The sequence below is a fragment of the Oncorhynchus tshawytscha genome, linkage group LG25 (assembly GCF_018296145.1).
Source record: "Oncorhynchus tshawytscha isolate Ot180627B linkage group LG25, Otsh_v2.0, whole genome shotgun sequence".
Lineage (NCBI taxonomy): Eukaryota > Metazoa > Chordata > Actinopteri > Salmoniformes > Salmonidae > Oncorhynchus > Oncorhynchus tshawytscha.
Window position 1 is genome coordinate 44,810,043 of NC_056453.1, and position 18,080 is coordinate 44,828,122.

At 40.3% G+C, this 18,080-nt stretch overlaps 1 pseudogene; it reads right to left on the reverse strand.

The window, feature by feature from the left end:
• Positions 1 to 18,080, reverse strand: part of LOC121840762 — a 77,941-nt pseudogene that overhangs the window by 50,826 nt on the left and 9,035 nt on the right.

Genomic DNA, 18,080 nt, shown 5'->3' on the forward strand with positions numbered 1-18,080 from the left:
CTGAATTATCATCACTACCCATAGACCTGAATTATCATCACTACCCATAGACCTGAATTATCATCACTACCTATAGACCTGAATTATCATCACTACCCATAGACCTGAATTATCATCACTACCCATAGACCTGAATCATCACTACTACCCATAGACCTGAATCATCACTACTACCCATAGACCTGAATCATCACTACTACCCATAGACCTGAATCATCACTACTACCCATAGACCTGAATTATCACTACTACCCATAGACCTGAATCATCACTACCCATAGACCTGAATCATCACTACCCATAGACCTGAATCATCACTACCCATAGACCTGAATCATCACTACCCATAGACCTGAATTATCATCACTACCCATAGACCTGAATCATCACTACCCATAGACCTGAATTATCATCACTACCCATAGACCTGAATAAATAAATACATTTGATTTGATTTGATAAGGGTTCACCCTCAAAGCCCCAGGGTAGACAAGGTGGACGGAGGTGAGGTGGACAAGGTGACGGAGTAACTAGTGAAGGAGTAACTAGTGATGGAGTAAACTAGTGAAGGAGTAACTGGTGATGGAGTAACTGGTGAAGGAGTAACTAGTGATGGAGTAAACTAGTGAAGGAGTAACTGGTGATGGAGTAAACTAGTGAAGGAGTAACTAGTGATGGAGTAAACTAGTGAAGGAGTAACTAGTGATGGAGTAAACTAGTGAAGGTGCTATATCGACATCTCCAATGATCGAATTGCGGGATAGAATTTTTTTAAATAAAATGCCTAGACCTACCCATAATGCAGTGGTCAAAAGTAGTGCACTAAATATGAAAATATAGAATTACAGAAATGTTAGGTTGCCATTTGGGATGCTAGTAAACTAGCAAAAAACAACGTAAATCAAATAAATAAATATGAACACAAAATCAATTACCCACCTTGGTGAAAACATGCCTGTTATACTTGTCCTGAGGACAGCATACGTACATACTCTCTCATATATGAAATTATAGAGGGAAATATGTTGCTACTGCTACTGTATGGGTATGTGGAAGCTATATAAATAACAAAGAAAGTGGCAAACACTATAAATAAACCCCTAGTTCTTTACCGCGTCTTCTTCAGGGAGAAATGTTGGTGTTTTACCCAATAAATTACTGGGAGTTTATATATATAGAGCCGTGCGACTCTTTTTGCTATATATATATATATATATATTTTTTTTTATAGCTTCCATTTTTTTCACCGTTAGTCAGCACCTCTAAACTAAATCATTTCTCTGTGGGTACAGCCAGCTCATGCTTTCTGTAAAAGTACATGTGACAGTGGGATTTTCTATAAATACTCAAAAAATACGCCAAAAAAGAATAGCTGAGAAGGAGATAGAGGGAGAGAGAGAGGGAGGGAGAGGGAGAGAGAGAGAGAGAGGGGAGAGAGAGAGAGGGAGGGAGAGGGAGAGGGAGAGAGAGAGCGAGAGAGGGAGAGGGAGGGAAGAGAGAGAGAGAGCAGGAGAGGGTGAGAGAGAGGAGGGAGAGAGAGGGAGGGAAATAGAGGGAGAGAGAGAGAGAGAGAGGAGAAGAGAGGGGAGAGGGAGAGGGAGAGAGAGAGAGGGAGAGAGGGAGAGAGAGAGAGAGAGGGAGGGAAAGTATGAGAGAGAGCAGGAGAGGGTGAGAGAGAGGGGGAGAGAGAGGGAGGGAAAGAGAGAGGGAGAGAGAGGGGGAGGGAAAGAGAGAGGGAGAGAGAGACAGTGAAGAGAGAGGGACATGGAGAGAGAGGGAAAGAGAGAGGGAAGGAGAGAGAGAGGGAGGGTAAGTGTGAGAGAGAGCAGGAGAGGGTGAGAGAGAGGGGGATAGAGGGAGGGAAAGAGAGAGGGAGTGAGAGAGAGAAAGGGAAAGAGAGAGGAGAGAGAGAGAGAGGGAAAGAGAGAGGGAGGGAGAGAGGGAGGGAGAGAGGGGGAGAGAGAGGGAGGGAAAGAGAGAGGGAGAGAGAGGGAAAGAGAGGGAGAGGGAGAGAGGGGGAGAGAGAGGGAGGGAAAGAGAGAGGGAGAGAGAGGGAAAGAGAGAGGGAGAGGGAGAGAGCAGGAGAGGGTGAGAGAGAGGGGGAGAGAGAGGGAGGGAAAGAGGGAGGGAGAGAGAGAGGGGGGGAGAGAGAGGGAGGGTGAGAGGGGCAGAAAGATAGAGAACACACAAAAAAAACAGAGCCAACTAGAATGCTATTTGGCCCTAAACAGAGAGTACACAGTGGCAGAATACCTGACCACTGTGACTGACCCTAAACAGAGAGTACACAGTGGCAGAATACCTGACCACTGTGACTGACCCTAAACAGAGAGTACACAGTGGCAGAATACCTGACCACTGTGACTGACCCTAAACAGAGAGTACACAGTGGCAGAATACCTGACCACTGTGACTGACCCTAAACAGAGAGTACACAGTGGCAGAATACCTGACCACTGTGACTGACCCTACTGACCACTGTGACTGACCCTACCTAACTGAGCTGCACTTCCTAACCTCCTGCCAAATGTATGACCATATTAGAGACACATATTTCCCTCAGATTACACAGATCTACAAAGTATTCAAAAACAAACCCAATTTTGATAAATTCACATATCTGTTGGGTGAAATACCGTGGTGTAAAGTACTTAAGTAAATATACTTTAAAGTAAGTTGTTTTTTGAGGTATCTGTACTTTACTATTTATATTTTTGACAACTTTACTGTTACTGTTACTGCTGCTACTACTACTGCTACTGTTACTGCTACTGTTACTGTTACTGTTACTACTACTGTTACTGCTACTACTACTGTTACTGCTACTGTTACTGTTACTGTTACTGTTACTACTACTGTTACTGTTACTACTACTGTTACTGCTACTACTACTGTTACTGCTACTGTTACTACACTGATAACTACACTGTTACTGCTCAAAAACAAACCCACTGTTACTAACTGTTACTACTCTGTTACTGAAACTGTTACTACTACTGTTACTACTACTGTTACTAACTGCTACTGTTACTAACTGTTACTACTACTGTTACTACTACTGTTACTACTACTGTTACTGCTACTGTTACTACTACTGTTACTACTACTGTTACTGCTACTGTTACTACTACTGTTACTACTACTGTTACTGTAACTACTACTGTTACTGCTACTACTGTTACTACTACTGTTACTGCTACTACTGTTACTACTACTGTTACTGCTGCTACTACTGTTACTGTTACTGTTACTACTACTGTTACTGTAACTACTACTGTTACTGCTACTGTTACTACTACTGTTACTGTAACTACTACTGTTACTGCTACTACTGTTACTGTAACTACTACTGTTACTGCTACTACTGTTACTGCTACTGTTACTACTACTGTTACTGTTACTGTTACTGTTACTGCTACTACTGTTACTACTACTGTTACTGCTGCTACTACTGTTACTGTTACTGTTACTACTACTGTTACTGTAACTACTACTGTTACTGCTACTGTTACTACTACTGTTACTGCTACTACTACTGTTACTGCTACTGTTACTACTACTGTTACTGTAACTACTACTGTTACTGCTACTACTGTTACTACTACTGTTACTGCTACTACTGTTACTACTACTGTTACTGCTACTGTTACTGTTACTGTTACTGTAACTACTACTGTTACTGTTACTACTACTGTTACTGTATCTACTACTGCTACTGTTACTGTTACTACTACTGTTACGGTTACTGCTACTACTACTGTTACTGCTACTACTACTGTTACTGTTACTGCTACTACTACTGTTACTGTTACTGCTACTACTACTGTTACTGTTACTACTACTGTTACTGCTACTACTACTGTTACTGTTACTGCTACTGTTACTGTTACTGCTACTGTTACTGCTACTGTTACTGTTACTGCTACTGTTACTGCTACTACTACTGTTACTGTTACTGCTACTGTTACTACTACTGTTACTGTTACTGCTACTGTTACTGCTACTACTACTGTTACTGTTACTGCTACTGTTACTGTTACTGCTACTGTTACTGTTACTGCTACTGTTACTGCTACTGTTACTACTACTGTTACTGTAACTACTACTGTTACTGCTACTACTACTGTTACTGCTACTGTTACTGTTACTGTTGCTGTAACTACTACTGTTACTGTTACTACTACTGTTACTGTATCTACTACTGCTACTGTTACTGTTACTGTTACTGCTACTACTACTGTTACTGTTACTGTTACTACTACTGTTACTGTTACTGTTACTGTTACTGCTACTGTTACTACTACTGTTACTGTTACTGCTACTGTTACTACTACTGTTACTGTTACTACTACTGTTGCTGTTACTGTTACTACTACTGTTACTGTTACTACTACTGTTACTGTTACTACTACTGTTACTGTTACTACTACTGTTACTGTTACTACTACTGTTACTGTTACTGTTACTAGTACTGTTACTGTTACTACTACTGTTACTGCTACTGTTACTACTACTGTTACTGTTACTACTACTGCTACTGCTACTGTTACTGTTACTACTACTGTTGCTGTTACTGTTACTACTACTGTTACTGTATCTACTACTGCTACTGTTACTGTTACTGTTACTGCTACTACTACTGTTACTGTTACTGTTACTACTACTGTTACTGTTACTGTTACTGCTACTGTTACTACTACTGTTACTGTTACTGCTACTGTTACTACTACTGTTACTGTTACTACTACTGTTGCTGTTACTGTTACTACTACTGTTACTGTTACTACTACTGTTACTGTTACTACTACTGTTACTGTTACTACTACTGTTACTGTTACTACTACTGCTACTGTTACTGTTACTACTACTGTTACTGTTACTACTACTGTTACTGTTACTGTTACTACTACTGCTACTGTTACTACTACTGTTACTGCTACTGTTACTACTACTGTTACTGTTACTACTACTGCTACTGCTACTGTTACTGTTACTACTACTGTTGCTGTTACTGTTACTACTACTGTTACTGTTACTACTACTGTTACTGTTACTGCTACTGCTACTGTTACTGTTACTACTACTGTTACTGCTACTACTACTGTTACTGTTACTGTTACTACTACTACTGTTACTGTTACTACTACTGTTACTGTTACTACTACTGTTACTACTACTGTTACTACTACTGTTACTGTTACTACTACTGTTACTGTTACTACTACTGTTACTACTACTGTTACTACTACTGTTACTGTTACTACTACTGTTACTGTTACTACTACTGTTACTACTACTGTTACTACTACTGTTACTGTTACTACTACTGTTACTACTACTGTTACTGTTACTACTACTGTTACTACTACTGTTACTACTACTGTTACTACTACTGTTACTACCACTGTTACTGCTACTGTTACTACCACTGTTACTACTACTGTTACTACTACTGTTACTACTACTGTTACTGTTACTACTACTGTTACTGTTACTACTACTGTTACTGTTACTACTACTGTTACTACTACTGTTACTACTACTGTTACTGTTACTACTACTGTTACTACTACTGTTACTACCACTGTTACTGCTACTATGCACTGGCTTCTTGCTCCGACCACCACCTCAGCCTCCACCTGTGTTCCTGCCGGGGGCATTGTTAAAGCTTATCACTGCCTGTAGGCTGTTTTATATGGACGCTCTGCTTGGGCACTGAGCTAGCCTGAAGGAGCAGAGCCTATATCGCCAAAGACTTACATTATTCATTGCTTAATAAACGGGTAAAACTTATCTCTACGTGCTGTTTTCTTTCCAAACTGGTTTTAATGCCCATTCTAGAATTCAACAGTGCTGTGGTATAAATATATTTATAAACTGAACACTAACAGTAATGCATTGCAGTAAATCGAGTAAAGAAGACAGGGGGTGGTGGGAGAAAACGGAGGAAAAGATTCCCGCTCTCTAAATACATTCAGTCATTCCACTTGTTGATAAACTCACTACTATAAATGTACATTTCTGTCTGAATTACAACTGTTTATGTTGGTCTTTTGTTATATAGATTATGTTAGATTTTATTTGGGGGGGTGGAGAGGGGATGATGCCTTCGAGTGAGGTTTTTACCCTACAGCCAGCAGGGGGACTTCGTTGTCTGTGGAGGGGTTGTCTGTGGAGGGGTTGTCTGTGGAGGGGTTGTCTGTGGAAGGATTGTCTGTGGAGGGGTTGTCTGTGAAAGGATTGTCTGTGGAAGGGTTGTCTTCTCACCTCTTACCTGTCCTCTCTCAACACCTCTTAGCTGTCCTCTCTTCTCACCTCTCACCTGTCCTCTCTCAACACTTCTTACCTCTCCTCTCTCAACACCTCTTACCTCTCCTCTCTCACCTGTCCTCTCTTCTCACCCTTCACCTGCCCTCTCTCAACACCTCTCACTTCTCCTCTCTCAACACCTCCACCTCTCCTCTCTCCTGTCCTCTCTCAACGCCTCCCACCTGTCCTCTCTCCTGTCCTCTCTTCTCACCTCTCACCTGTCCTCTCTTCTCACCTCTCTCCTGTCCTCTCTCCTGTCCTCTCTTCTCACCTCCCACCTGTCCTCTCCTCTCACCTCTCTCCTGTCCTCTCTCAACACCCCTCTCCTGTCCTCTCTCAACACCTCTTACCTGTCCTCTCTTTTCACCTCCCTCCTGTCCTCTTCTCTCACCTCTCTCCTGTCCTCTCTCAACACCTCGTACCTGTCCTCTCTCAACACCTCTTACCTGTCCTCTCTTCTCACCTCTCTCCTGTCCTCTCTCAACACCTCTTACCTGTCCTCTCTCAACACCTCTCACCTGTCCTTTAGGTTTTCAATTCAACCTCAGTTGTAACTAACCGCGAATAACTTATTAACCAGGTAATTATTAAGGTTGGAGTGAAAACCTACAGGAGGGTACCTCCAGGAACAGGGTTGGAGAGCACTGATATAAACCTACAGGAGGGTATCTCTCCAGGAACAGGGTTGGAGAGCCCTGCACTCGTCCATCTTCTACCACATTATATTAAAGCTGTCACAATGTGTCAACAACATTATGTTACCAACTGTAACAGGCTGCTGTTAATCACAAAGATATAAAATGTAACGGTGGCTGAACCACCGATCCAGTAGAATCCATATCTTCTTTAATTCAAAACAATTTAAGAAAAGAGCAGCAGACTGCGTTCCACACAATTATTTATTTTAACAATTTATAAAAGTCCCGATTGGGCGATCCAAAAGATAAAGTTCTGTTTTAATAAAGTCCATTCAGAATGTTCTGTTGTCCTCCCACAGCGTGGACGCTCTGAAGGCTCCATTCCAGTGGTTGCAGTAGACCTCTCCCTGGGTCGTGTTGTACTGAGTGGAAGACAAATATTGTGTCAGCAGATGGGGCTGTTGTGCTGAAGCAACAGAACTCAACCGGAGACTGGATTTCCATCTTTAAAGTATCTGTCTCCAAATATGACCAAACTAAAAGGAAATGGGGAAGTATTTGACTTTTGTTAATAAGGCCACCTCTGTCTAAACTCTGGTCCCCGTTGAAGAGTTGAACATCTTTGTCGTACCTTTTCTAGAGACCAAATCATACAACGTGTGAAAGAGGGTGAGGGGGAGGGTGAGGGGGAGGGGGAAGGAGGGGGGGGAGGGGGAGGGAGAGGGGGAGGGGAGGGGGAAAGGGAGTTCACACAGTAATGGCAAAGAAAATAAATAAATATATATATAATATTAGTAGATAAATCCAACAGGGAAATAAACAAAAGTGTGATCAGGTAATTTAAAATACAAGGTAAATCGATAGGCGGGGGTATGTTATGTATGTGTTATGTGTTATGTATGTGTTATGTATGTGTTATGTATGTGTTTATATATGTGTTATGTATGTGTTATGTATGTGTTATGTTATGTATGTGTTATGTATGTGTTTATATATGTATGTGTTATGTGTGTGTTATGTGTGTGTTATGTATGTGTTATGTATGTGTTATGTATGTGTTATGTATGTGTTATGTATGTGTTTATATATGTATGTGTTATGTATGTGTTATGTATGTGTTATGTATGTGTTATGTATGTGTTTATATATGTATGTGTTATGTATGTGTTATGTATGTGTTATGTATGTGTTATGTATGTGTTATGTATGTGTTATGTATGTGTTTATATATGTATGTGTTATGTATGTGTTATGTATGTGTTATGTATGTGTTTATATATCCATGTGTTATGTATGTGTTATGTATGGTTATGTATGTGTTATGTATGTGTTTATATATGTATGTGTTATGTATGTGTTATGTATGTGTTATGTATGTGTTTATATATGTATGTGTTATGTATGTGTTATGTATGTGTTTATATATGTATGTGTTATGTATGTGTTATGTATGTATGTGTTATGTATGTGTTTATATATGTATGTGTTATGTATGTGTTATGTATGTGTTATGTATGTGTTTATATATGTATGTGTTATGTATGTGTTATGTATGTGTTATGTATGTGTTATGTATGTGTTATGTGTTATGTATGTGTTATGTATGTGTTATGTATGTGTTATGTATGTGTTATGTGTTATGTATGTGTTATGTATGTGTTATGTATGTGTTATGTATGTGTTATGTATGTGTTATTATGTATGTGTTATGTGTTATGTATGTGTTATGTATGTGTTATGTATGTGTTATGTGTTATGTGTGTGTTATGTATGTGTTATGTATGTGTTATGTATGTGTTATGTATGTGTTATGTATGTGTTATGTATGTGTTATGTATGTGTTATGTATGTGTTATGTATGTGTTATGTATATGTATGTGTTATGTGTGTGTTATGTATGTGTTATGTATGTGTTATGTATGTGTTATGTATGTGTTATGTATGTGTTATGTATGTGTTATGTGTTATGTATGTGTTATGTATGTGTTATGTATGTGTTATGTATGTGTTATGTATGTGTTATGTATGTGTTATGTATGTGTTATGTGTTATGTGTGTGTTATGTATGTGTTATGTATGTGTTATGTATGTGTTATGTATGTGTTATGTATGTGTTATGTATGTGTTATGTATGTGTTATGTATGTGTTATGTATGTGTTATGTATGTGTTATGTATGTGTTATGTATGTGTTATGTGTTATGTATGTGTTATGTATGTGTTATGTATGTGTTATGTATGTGTTATGTGTTATGTATGTGTTATGTATGTGTTATGTATGTGTTATGTATGTGTTATGTATGTGTTATGTGTTATGTATGTGTTATGTATGTGTTATGTCTGTTATGTGTTATGTGTGTGTTATGTATGTGTTATGTATGTGTTATGTGTGTGTTATGTATGTGTTATGTATGTGTTATGTATGTGTTATATATGTGTTATGTATGTGTTATGTATGTGTTATGTGTTATGTATGTGTTATGTATGTGTTATCCATTGTTATGTATGTGTTATGTATGTGTGTGTTATGTATGTGTTATGTATGTGTTATGTATGTGTTATGTGTGTTATGTGTTATGTATGTGTTATGAAGTTATGTATGTGTTATGTGTTATGTGTGTGTTATGTATGTGTTATGTGCTGTATGTGTTATTATGTGTTATGTGTGTTATGTATGTCTGTTATGTGTTATGTATGTGTTATGTATGTATCTTTGTGTATGTGTTATGTAATGTATGTGTTATGATGTGTTATGTTATGTGTTATGTGTTAATGTGTTATGTATGTGTTATGTATGTGTTATGTATGTTATGTATGTGTTATGTGTTATGTATGTGTTATGTATGTGTTATGTTTATGTATGTGTTAGTATGTGTTATGTATGTGTTATGTGTTATGTATGTGTTATGTATGTGTTATGTATGTGTTATGTATGTGTTATGTATGTGTTAGTTATGTATGTGTTAATGTGTGTGTTATGTATGTGTTATGTATGTGTTATGTGTTATGTATGTGTTATGTATGTGTTATGTATGTGTTATGTATGTGTTATGTATGTGTTATGTATGTGTTATGTATGTGTTATGTGTTATGTGTTATGTATGTGTTATATATGTGTTATGTGTTATGTGTTATGTGTTATGTATGTGTTATGTATGTGTTATGTATGTGTTATGTGTTATGTGTTATGTGTTATGTATGTGTTATGTATGTGTTATGTGTTATGTGTTATGTGTTATGTATGTGTTATGTATGTGTTATGTATGTGTTATGTATGTGTTATGTGTTATGTATGTGTTATGTATGTGTTATGTATGTGTTATGTATGTGTTATGTATGTGTTATGTGTTATGTATGTGTTATATGTGTTATGTATGTGTTATGTATGTGTTATGTATGTGTTATGTATGTGTTAGTGTTATGTGTTATGTATGTGTTATGTATGTGTTATGTATGTGTTATGTATGTGTTATGTATGTGTTATGTATGTGTTATGTATGTGTTATGTGTTATGTATGTGTTATGTAAAGTGTTATGTATGTGTTATGTATGTGTTATGTGTGTGTTATGTGTTATGTATGTGTTATGTATGTGTTATGTATGTGTTATGTGTGTGTTTATATATGTATGTGTTATGTATGTGTTATGTATGTGTTATGTATGTGTTATGTGTTATGTATGTGTTATGTGTTATGTATGTGTTATGTATGTGTTATGTATGTGTTATGTGTGTGTTTATATATGTATGTGTTATGTATGTGTTATGTATGTGTTATGTATGTGTTATGTATGTGTTATGTGTTATGTATGTGTTATGTATGTGTTATGTATGTGTTATGTATGTGTTATGTATGTGTTATGTGTTATGTATGTTATGTGTTATGTATGTGTTATGTATGTGTTATGTATGTGTTATGTATGTGTTATGTATGTGTTATGTGTTATGTGTATGTATGTTATGTATGTGTTATGTATGTGTTATGTGTTATATGTGTTATGTATGTGTTATGTATGTGTTATGTATGTGTTATGTGTTATGTATGTGTTATGTATGTGTTATGTATGTGTTATGTATGTGTTATGTATGTGTTATGTATGTGTTATGTGTTATGTATGTGTTATGTATGTGTTATGTATGTGTTTATATATGTGTTATGTATGTGTTATGTGTTATGTGTGTGTTATGTATGTGTTATGTATGTGTTATGTATGTGTTATGTATGTGTTATGTATGTGTTATGTATGTGTTATGTATGTGTTATGTGTTATGTATGTGTTATGTGTTATGTATGTGTTATGTATGTGTTATGTATGTGTTATGTATGTGTTATGTATGTGTTATGTATGTGTTATGTATGTGTTATGTATGTGTTATGTATGTGTTATGTATGTGTTATGTATGTGTTATGTATGTGTTATGTGTTATGTATGTGTTATGTATGTGTCATGTATATGTATGTGTTATGTATGTGTTATGTATGTGTTATGTATATGTTATGTGTTATGTGTGTGTTATGTATGTGTTATGTATGTGTTATGTATGTGTTATGTGTTATGTGTGTGTTATGTATGTGTTATGTATGTGTTATGTGTTATATATGTTATGTGTTATGTATGTGTTATGTATGTGTTATGTATGTGTTATGTATGTGTTATGTTATGTATGTGTTATGTATGTGTTATGTATGTGTTATGTATGTGTTATGTGTTATGTATGTGTTATGTATGTGTTATGTGTTATGTATGTGTTATGTATGTGTTATGTTATGTGTTATGTATGTGTTATGTATGTGTTATGTGTGTTATGTGTTATGTATGTGTTATGTATGTGTTATGTATGTGTTTATGTATGTGTTATGTATGTGTTATGTATGTGTTTATGTATGTGTTATGTATGTGTTATGTATGTGTTATGTATGTGTTATGTATGTGTTATGTATGTGTTATGTATGTGTTATGTATGTGTCATGTATGTGTTATGTATGTGTTATGTATGTGTTATGTATGTGTTATGTATGTGTTATGTATGTGTTATGTATGTGTTATGTATGTGTTGTATATGTGTTGAATGGAGAAGCACTTTGCTTTTGGGAAGGCCTCCTCTCATTGCTTCAACTGTGGTCAACTACAGTTCAGCTACAGGTCACCTAGGGATCACTGCTGCACTGCCAACCCCAGTAGTACCTAAACACCCTCTGAACCCCCCGAGGGGCCTCGACACTCTAAACACCCTCTGAACCCACCGAGGGGCCTCGACACTTTAAACACATATCCCTCTGAACCCACCGAGGGGCCTCGACACTCTAAACACCCTCTGAACCCACCGAGGGGCCTCGACACTCTAAACACCCTCTGAACCCACCGAGGGGCCTCAACACTCTAAACACCCTCTGAACCCACCGAGAGGCCATGACACTCTAAACACCCTCTGAACCCACCGAGGGGCCTCAACACTCTAAACACCCTCTGAACCCACCGAGGGCCATGACACTCTAAACACCCTCTGAACCCACCGAGGGGCCAAGACACTCTAAACACCCTCTGAACCCACCGAGGGGCCTCGACACTATAAACACCCTCTGAACCCACCGAGGGGCCATGACACTCTAAACACATATCCCACTGAACCCACCGAGGGGCCATGACACTATAAACACATATACCCCTGAACCCACCGAGGGGCCATGACACTCTAACACACCCCTGAACCCACCGAGGGGCCATGACACTATAAACACCCTCAGAACCCACCGAGGGGCCTTGAAACTCTAAACACCCTCTGAACCCACCGAGGGGCCTCGACACTATAAACACATATCCCTCTGAACCCACTGAGGGGCCATGACACTATAAACACCCTCTGAACCCACCGAGGGGCCTCGACACTATAAACATCCCTCTGAACCCACCGAGGGGCCTCAACACTATAAACACATATCCCTCTGAACCCACCGAGGGGCCTCGACACTATAAACACATATCCCTCTGAACCCACCGAGGGGCAACACTATAAACACATATCCCTCTGAACCCACCGAGGGGCCATGACACTCTAAACACCCTCTGAACCCACCGAGGGGCCTCGACACTATAAACACATATCCCTCTGAACCCACCGAGGGGCCATGACACTCTAAACACCCTCTGAACCCACTGAGGGGCCTCGACACTTTAAACACATATCCCCTGAACCCACTGAGGGGCCTCGACACTCTAAACACATATCCCTCTGAACCCACTGAGGGGCCATGACACTATAAACACATATCCCTCTGAACCCACCGAGGGGCCTCGACACTTTAAACACAGTGTGTGTAGTGTTCAGTTTCCAAAGAGGAGGAGTGTTACCATGGGAAACACCAAAGAGGGGAGGTTACCATGGGAAACAGTTTCCGTGCAAAGAGGAGGAGTGACCATGGAAACAGTTTCAGTGCAAAGAGGAGTGTTACCACGGGAAACAGTTTCCGTGCAAAGAGGAACCAATGAGGGATGGGAAACACCGTGCAAAGAGGAGTGTTACCATGGGAAACAGACACAAAGAGGAGGAGTGTTACCATGGGAAACAGTTTCTGTGCAGGAGGGTGTTCCCTCTGAAATGGGAAACAGAAGAGGAGTGTTACCCATGCAAAGAGTTTCCATGCAAAGAGGGACAGTTTCCGTGCAAAGAGGAGGAGTGTTACCCAGTTTCCGTGCAAAGAGGAGGAGTGTTACCATGGGAAACAGTTTCCAAAGAGGAGGTGCATGGGAAACAGTTTCCGTGCAAAGAGGAGGAGTGGGGAAACAGTTTCCGTGCAAAGAGGAGGAGTGACCATGGGAAACACCAGTTTCCGTGCAAAGAGGAGTGTTACCATGGGAAACAGTTTCCTGTGCAAAAGAGGGTGTTACCATGGGAAACAGTTTCCATGCAAAGAGGAGGAGTGTTACCATGGGGAACAGTTGGTGTGCAAAGAGGGGTGTTACCATGGGAAACAGTTTCCGTGCAAAGAGGAGTGTTACCATGGGAAACAGTTGGTGTGCAAAGAGGGGTGTTACCATGGGAAACAGTTTCCGTGCAAAGAGGAGGAGTGTTACCATGGGAAACAGTTTCGTGCAAAGAGGAGGTTACCATGTGCAAAGAGGAGGAGTGTTACCATGGGAAACAGTTTCCGTGTAAAGAGGAGGGGTATTACCATGGGAAACAGTTTCCGTGCAAAGAGGAGGGGTGTTACCATGGGAAACAGTTTCTGTGCAAAGAGGAGGGTTGTTACCATGGGAAACAGTTTCTGTGCAAAGAGGAGGGGGTTCCCAAAGCTCTGGTTGAAGAGGTTCACTGATGGTCCTAATGGTTGGTGTTATTATTGCTGTTATAATAATGAACTGATTCATAAGAACGAGTGGCGCTGAAGATATAGCGTACAATCCCTCATACCAGTAGGGGAGTATCAGGGCTCATCCCAATCCCTCATACCAGTAGGGGAGTATCAGGGCTCATCCCAATCCCTCATACCAGTAGGGGAGTATCAGGGCTTATCCCTGGTTGGAGGAGCTGTGAGGGTGATTGGAGAAGCTGAGGTGAAGGTGGTGGTGATTGGAGGAGCTGAGGTGGAGGTGGTGGTGATTGGAGGAGCTGAGGTGGAGGTGGTGGTGGTGGAGGAGCTGAGGTGGAGGTGGTGGTGGAGGTGGTTGAGGTGGTGGAGCTGAGGTGGTAGAGGTGGAGGAGCTGAGGTGGTTGAGGTGGTGGAGCTGAGGTGGTGGTGGTGGTGGTGGAGGAGCACCTCATTGATGATGTCAGTGATCTGCTCTGTCTTCAAGAAGGTTCCCGTTGTTGGATGTCCTTAGCCTCTTGCAGGAACTCCTCTGCAACAGCAATCAAATGCCCTCCAAAAGATCCAATTCTAGCCTGAAAAATAGACAGAAGGCCCGATTGGTTGAGTAAAATGTTATTTTTATGTAGCTAACAACCCCTAAAGTGTTCATTTGTCTAATCTGTGCCAGCTCTCAGAGCCTCCGACCTATGATCGTGCATTTACAGGCGATGCAGTTTTAACTACAAACTAGCTAAAAAATGTTCTTCATACAGACATCACTATAGCTAGCTAGCTGCTGTACAGTAACGTTAGCTAGTTCACATTTTATAGATTCCATAACTAGATTATGGACCATTAACGTTAGCTAGCTATCTTGAGTTCAGTTTAATGTCAAGTGGCAGGCAGATCTGTCTAGCTAGTTAACGTTGGAAGCTAGGTAGCGTTATATTATCTAGCTACATTTTTCTGTTGCAGCTGTTACACCCCTCCCTCTCAACACCTAGCTAGCTATTTAACATTCAGTTAATGTTACCTGCCTATTGACGGTTTGATGTCCATCTCTTCTGTCCATGAGAGGCAGTCTGTTGCAATCAGAGATGGTGTAATTAAAAAAAATTGAGAAACTGGGCAGCCATTGTTTTAACGAGCTAGCTAATTTTACCTCCGAAGAACATCAAAGTTGAGTGAATGTCTTTTATCCGTACGTGAGAGCGCGAGCAGTTTGAGTCGTCCCAACGACCTTGACAGTGACGACCTTGACAGTGACGACCTTGACGTAAACGAGGATCATCAGTGACCAAAATCTATGAGTCATAGCATATGTATCGGTGAATCGCTGTGACATATGACAAAATGAGTGATAGTGATTAATCAATATGTAATAACTACATTATTATTATTATTTTTTTAATGTATGAACGTGTTAAATCTGACGGGCAGTCAGATTCAGGTCCTGATTGGCCAAAACAAGCTCATTTGACGTGTATCTTTTTTTGACACGTATAGATCCAAATGACCGTTCCACATATAAAGGACTATGAATGAGGTAAACCCAGTAAGTGGCTTAACGTCGTGTATCCCAACCGGTCAGCAGTAAACACAGTTATAGATACCAGACTCCAGGACCCCAATACATTCTCTTTGTAGTGATTGATACTATGAAGTTACTAGACTCCAGGACCCCAATACATTCTCTTTGTAGTGATTGATACTATGAAGTTACTAGACTCCAGGACCCCAATACATTCTCTTTGTAGTGATTGATTCTATGAAGTTACTAGACTCCAGGACCCGAATCCATTCTCTCAACAAAACACACATTCTCCTCAACTCAAATCCAGAGTGTGTTGACCTCAACCAATCAAATGTCCCCTTTTCTCCCCCATCAGTCAAAGTGGTTTAAAGATACCCCGCCTAAAACCCCAAACAAAAAGCAATGCAGAAGAACTAGGAGTGCTACTGATGATGAGGCTAGTTGGTGTTGTGTATGTGTCTGTATTGGCTGTGTGGGTTAGCATGTACAGTATTTGTCCATCTGATCTCAGTGTGTGTTAGCATGTACAGTATAGTCGTGGCCAAAGGTTTTTGAGAATGACACAAATATTAATTTTCACAACGTCTGCTGCCTCAGTTTGTATGATGGCAATTTGCATTAACTCCAGAATGTTATGAAGAGTTATCAGATGAATTGCAAATAATTGCAAAGTCCCTCTTTGCCATGCAAATGAACTGAATCCCCCAAAAACATTTCCACTGCATTTCAGCCCTGCCACAAAAGGACCAGCTGACATCATGTCAGTGATTCTCTCGTTAACACAGGTGTGAGTGTTGACGAGGACAAGGCTGGAGATCACTCTGTCATGCTGATTGAGTTTGAATAACAGACTGGAAGCTTCAAAAGGAGGGTGCTGCTTGGAATCATTGTTCTTCCTCTGTCAACCATGGTTACCTGGAAGGAAACACGTGCCGTCATTGCTTTGCAGAAAAAGGGCTTCACAGGCAAGGATATTGCTGCCAGTAAGATTGCACCTAAATCAACCATTTATCGGCTCATCAAGAACTTCAAGGAGAGCGGTTCAATTGTTGTGAAGAAAGCTTCAGGGCGCCCAAGAAAGTCCAGCAAGCGCCAGGATCGTCTCCTAAAGGTGATTCAGCTGCGGGATCGGGGCACCACCAGTACAGAGCTTGCTCAGGAATGGCAGCAGGCAGGTGTGAGTGCATCTGTACGCACATTGAGGCGAAGACTTTTGGAGGATGGCCTGGTGTCAAGAAGGGCAGCAAAGAAGCCACTTCTCTCCAGGAAAAACATCAGGGACAGACTGATATTCTGCAAAAGGTACAGGGATTGGACTGCTGAGGACTGGGGTAAAGTCATTTTCTCTGATGAATCCCCTTTCCGATTGTGTGGGGCATCCGGAAAAAAGCTTGTCCGGAGAAGACAAGGTGAGCGCTACCATCAGTCCTGTGTCATGCCAACAGTAAAGCATCCTGAGACCATTCATGTGTGGGGTTGCTGCTCAGCCAAGGGAGTGGGCTCACTCACAATTTTACCTAAGAACACAGCCACGAATAAAGAATGGTTCCAACACATCCCCCGAGAGCAACTTCTCCCAACCATCCAGGAACAGTTTGGTGACGAACAATGTCTTTTCCAGCATGATGGAGCACCTTGCCATAAGGCAAAAGTGATAACTAAGTGGCTCAGGGAACAAAACATTGATATTTTGGGTCCTTGGCCAGGAAACTCCCCAGGCCTTAATCCCATTGAGAACTTGTGGTCAATCCTCAAGAGGCGGGTGGACAAACAAAACCCCACAAATTCTGACAAACTCCAAGCATTGATTATGCAAGAATGGGCTGCCATCAGTCAGGATGTGGCCCAGAAGTTAATTGACAGCTTGCCAGGGCGGATTGCAGAGGTCTTGAAAAAGAAGGGTCAACACTGCAAATATTGACTCTTTGCATCAACTTCATGTAATTTTCAATAATTGTCAATAAAATCCTTTGACACTTATGAAATGCTTGTAATTATACTTCAGTATTCCATAGTAACATCTGACAACAATATCTAAAGACACTGAAGCAACAAACTTTGTGGAAATTAATATTTGTGTCATTCTCAAAACTTTTGGCCACGACTGTGTGTCTCAGTGTGTATGTGATGCATGTGTGTGTAGCTCACTGCCTGTGTGTACTTGGTGTGTGTGTGTGTGTGTGTGTGTGTGTGTGTGTGTGGTCAGCTGGATTCCACCCAGATCATCAGGCGTTGCACATTGTGTGTCAGGGTGAATCTGACTCACCCTCCTCATCCCTCTCTCCTCTCCACTCCCTCTGTTCATTACTCTTCT